The sequence below is a fragment of the Macrobrachium nipponense genome, chromosome 1, assembly GCF_015104395.2.
Source record: "Macrobrachium nipponense isolate FS-2020 chromosome 1, ASM1510439v2, whole genome shotgun sequence".
NCBI lineage: Eukaryota > Metazoa > Arthropoda > Malacostraca > Decapoda > Palaemonidae > Macrobrachium > Macrobrachium nipponense.
In genome coordinates, this window is record NC_087200.1 from 132,143,840 (window position 1) to 132,149,076 (window position 5,237).

Genomic DNA, 5,237 nt, shown 5'->3' on the forward strand with positions numbered 1-5,237 from the left:
CCTTCAAATCAGATGAAATACAACTGAATGTTATCCTATTGAAGAATATGCATGGAAGTTTATAATATGTTTATATATCCTTGCAATAAGAGAATGTTGCAAGCAATAAAGATATTCATGAAAAGTAGCAACCTTATTATGATGTTTTCTGGGGGCAAACCAACTATTACTTTTTGGAATAAAGTGCATCCTAATGCTGTCGTACGCATGGGAAGTTGCAATATATTGCAATGTCATTGCAATAAGGAATGTTTCCAGCAAGGGAAAATTCGCCAAAGTAGCAAGACTATAGCCTGGGGACTTTTTCTCTTGGCAAAGAAACTTGTCCTTCAATCTTGATAAAATGGAGTAGTATATTGGCCTTTATATCACAAATATGCAATAGAAATTCCTATATATTGCAACGTTCTTGCAATTTAGGAACGTTGCAAGCCAGGCAAAATTGCAAGAATGGAAAGGATATAGACTAAAGATTTTCTGTCGAACAAACATTTCCCTCAGACTGGATAATCATTATGCATACGAAATTGCAATATATCGGTTTTCATGCAACAAGTCAATGTTACAATCAAACCAAAATTCACCAGAAAGCAAAACAATAGCCTAAGGATTTATGCGTAAGCCAATTGATCTTCCTTTCGAACTGGATGAATCGCTGCTTATTGGCTCGCCAGTAACGAATCGCGGAATATTGCTGATTTATACCCTTACGGTCACAAAATCAAAGCAATTATGCCTTAATGCTCTATATAATGTCGAATTGATATACGGTAATTCTCAGTATGAAGTTAACGTTGAGTGAGCGTTATTTTCAAGTTGAATATGTTTTTAATTTTTGGTGTAATTTGCTTCAAATAAAACTTATTAATCCAACATGTTTTTATTATCCCGATTATAATCCTTCCTTCCTTATGCATTACTGAATAATCATTAGATGTTCTGGTATCATAAAATTATGATGAATTACTCATCAATTTCAACGGACGAGTTTAGGAAGAATCTGTGTATGATCTGTTTAATAAATTTTAGGATGATATTTTAAACTCTAACTATATTATGGTTTGTTAATCTTGAACGGCACTAACTGGGTAAAGATAAGTCATTACTTCTACTTATGAGGTTATTTTCATAGGATTCCCCACCCTCTCTTCTTAAAAAATAATGTAAACTGCATATATTTGTTTTCTGCTTGTGTTTGTTCCGAGTAAAAGATGGCGAGACCTATTATCGGCAGTGTCAGCAGAGTTGTCGGAACTACCAGCTATACAGCTTTTAAAGTTGATGAATAAAAGATAGTTTACTATTTAAAGTAGTCTGTAGTATGTTCAAAAACCTGAATTTAAATAAATCACCGTAATTCGATTATTTTATGCGAAGAACTGCAGCATTCTTGTCCAAAATAAGGTGTTAAATTTAATTTAGTTGGTATGCCTGGATTGTCGGAACTGCCAACCTATTTCAAGCTTTTAAAGCAAATGAATTAAAGGTAGTGTGTTATTTCAAGTAGTCTTTAGTACGTCCAGAAATATGAATTTTAACTAAATAACTTTGCATTCCATTATATTATGCTCAGAGCTGAAGTATTCCTGTCTAAATTACGGTGTTGAGAATCTGAGTAAGTAGGTATGTCTGTATCTTCATATCGTCTATGAACTGGCACGTCATTTTCCTTATCGGTGATTTTTGTGTAATTTCTCCTTTTTATCAATGATGTATTCCATGTTGATATTGTATTTAGTTATTCTAACATAACTAAAATGTAAAGTAACGAGGAAAAATTGTAACAAAGGTGATCTAGCTAGCTTTCACGCCCGATTTTGAAGATGCAGTTGGTATACTTATTTTCTCTGATTTCCTTAGGTGGCCAACAGATGGCGAAAGAGACTTGCTTATAGTCTAAAATCCTCTAAATTGTTCTGTGGAGAAAGTACTGCATGGTGAACACGTGGCCGCCCTACAGTATACGTAGAATTGACGACATAATCAAAGTACGATTTCATTAATTGATAATTTTGATAATATTTCATAACACAAGTATTGGAAAATTTCCATTGATCGTTTTTCAATATAGAAGAATGAAAATGAACTTGAAGTGAAACGAAATATTTAGCCTTCGACGAACACATGATAACTCCCTATAATCACGTGATCTTTAGAGTTTACTTTCATATGAACCATTGCCATATATGTGCACATTTCATTAACCTTCAAAATAAGTATATGAAAATAACCTGCAATTATTTCATTTCAAGTATAAGTTCTCAGAAGGCTATCATAATGAACAACAATAAACATAAAAATAACTTGGTAAAATTATACCATATAAATGAGATATTTATATGTGAACTGAGGACGAGAGAGAGAGAGATAAGGTGGGGTATTTTCCTTGACAATGATTGCTCTACAGTACATACTATAAATAAGAATTGCCTTATTATAATAGAGTTATTATGACCACTAGCGAAGTATTCTAACACGTTTGTGAAAGTATGCAAAATCTATTGATATAGAATGTAAATAGGGGAAATAAAATGAATGTTATATTTTAATGTTTGCCATCGTCGGGCACAGCAGTAGAAGATTCAGGGAATCCTTCGAGGTCATGCAAGCTGACCTAAATGTCGCATTACTGAGATGCAGCCTTTGACTAGGGAAGATCCTCCTCAGAGACTGCTTCCTTGGAGGTAGGCAGGTTTCCTGCCTGGATGGGGAGGTTGGCCTGAGGAGGGCCTGAACCTCAATGGCGGGGTGTCCTAAGGTGCCCCAACGAACCCGTATCCCTTAAGGGCACCTGTGACAGGGGGAGGACCTTCTCATAGGCTGCTTCCCAGGAGGGGCGTAGGTTTCCTGTGAGGCTGGGGAAGTGAGCTTTGGGAAGCCTTCCCTTAAGTGATTATCTTCAGTGATTATTGCTAAGTGATTATTTTATGGCTACACAATCGAGGAAAATTCAAAATATACTTCATAGAATGAGAGATGTTGAGAGGCCGCTGAATATTATTACAAACTGAATCTCTTTCCAATAAGATGTTACACAAAGATGCTACAGAGATTATAAGAAAAATTCAAGTATTTTAGTTTCCCTTAGATTTCGTACTTTATAATATATAGCATACCAACGTATTTTACTGTGGTCTACGACGTGTCTTCTTGAAAAAAAAAAGGCTTTCATTTCATACATTATCATAATTATTCATTTTTATTAAGGTACAGATTTAAATGAGGAATTAAAGATGATACGTTGATTTTAGTACCAACACTCAGGTTGTTTTATCTGTTCATTAATACTGAGATTATTATTCCACGTGTTGAAATCTCCCGATCATGAAAGTTTGTATAACATAGTTCCTGGCAGGTACGAGTTATTCAGCAATGATCCGGAGAAAATGGAAGAACTTGAAGGGAATTTTCATTCAGAATCTATATTTAATTTGTGTTTTGATTAAAAATATAGGAATAGATATAATTTTCATGAATAATTAAAATGTCAAATTAAATTCAGTGTTTGTGTGTGTGTTTGCGTATGTATGTGTGTCATCTCACCTGCATTACATCATACCCACCATTTTATAGTTTGTGTAGTAAAAAAAAATCATAAATAATCTAGACAATATCTTCGTGCAGAGCTCTTCTTTAGGATTACCAGAAAACCTTAAAACCAATGTCTGTAGACCTTCGGATCTTGAGTAAAACCATATTTCGATGGACGAAGAATATGTAAATATGGGGATAAACAGCCGCCGTGACGAAGACGAATTGGATCTGGTTCAATATTGTCAAATAATAAAACAAATGCCACGGCAACATTCAAATCAAATATCTATATGTTTTTCTGTAGTACTGAAGCACAACCTGTCCCATGTATGAATCATTTCTTGATGGTCACCCATCCAAGTGCTGTCTGCACTAATCCGTTTATTTATTTTACATTTACTCATTTATTCTGTTCGCTGTTTAGCTAAATCAAAGAGATTTCTTAAACGTTCTACGTATTTCCCTGTAAACTTCGTTAGCGAAAAAAATACAAAAAAGCAAATTCGTGTCATATTATGAGTAAATAAGAAATGATTAATGAGATTGGAGAATTCTATTAAAAGGAATTCTTCTCTTTTATTGACGTAAATTTCAATAATTCATTTACCTTACATCAAAGCAACATTTATTTCCCAAATTTTAAAAAAGTAACAGATATTTGCCCAACTTAGGTAAAAGTTAATTTGGTTAATTTCAATAATTTTCCTTCGTACGAAGTGACGACAATCCTCAGTTATTCATGAAACGGTAATTCTTCAGCTGACATCCATCCTTTTGCCTCACTGCACTGGGCTGGTCCTCGCGATCCGATGGAATGCCCTCTTTCGTTCGTTGATTAATTCCTATTTTCCACGTTGCGGAGGGTTAGGCCTGGGTGTGTTCGAACCGACCCCACAGCATTCATGATCTGGGTCAGCGTCACAGTCCACTATAAGTCTCCAGCAGTAGCCTGGTGGGAAGTCATCGTCGTCTGAAAATGAAAAGTTGATAACTGTACCTTTAAAAAGAAGTATTTTTCAAGCATCAAATTATGCCGGATAGATCATCGGAGATTATTGTTATTACTGAGGATGAAATTGATTGCTACGTCATCTGCATACATTTGGCATAACCTTTATTCAATCTTTGTTAAGATATCTTGTTCTCTGTTTACACTATAGATAAAAATCTAGCTAGACCTGGAATGCTCTAGTCGTGAGACTTACCCTAAAGCATGTGTACATTACACCATAATTTGCTCTCCTTAGAGCTTCGTTAGAGTGGCATTAGATTGAATATACCGAGACTGCTCTACCGTTAGTGTACACTGGAAGTCTCAGTCAGACTCGAGACTTGAGTGTGGTGAGATGTCGCAGGTCAGGTACTTACTTAGTCATAATGAAGGATTTGAAGAGAAAGGAGAGAAAGAGACCAGTGCGTGGGTCAGGAAATGGATAGCCAGGCGAGATGAAGAAGGAGCACATGTAAAGCTTTTAAGAGAATTGGTTGCTGAAGATGCAGTATCCTATATGAACTTTCTACGTATTGGTTGTCTTTGGTATTTCTTTTATAGTACTTGCCTTCTTTTCTTTATTGCGGTAATGCACCAACAACACATCCCAGAGTTCTGGGAATCTTTCTTATTGCCGTATTAGTGACATTGTCTGATCATTATCCCATTTCCATTTTCACTGGACGTCATTTTACCCACGTTGCACAGCAGT

At 35.3% G+C, this 5,237-nt stretch overlaps 1 long non-coding RNA gene across 1 annotated transcript in view; it reads right to left on the reverse strand.

Annotated features, from left to right (window-relative positions):
• Positions 1-4,072: 4,072 nt before the first annotated feature.
• Positions 4,073-5,237, reverse strand: part of LOC135219637 (uncharacterized) — a 29,004-nt gene continuing 27,839 nt past the window's right edge. The window contains exon 3 of the long non-coding RNA XR_010315474.1: positions 4,073-4,504. This is a non-coding gene — a long non-coding RNA (uncharacterized LOC135219637). The remainder of the gene's footprint in view (positions 4,505-5,237) is intronic.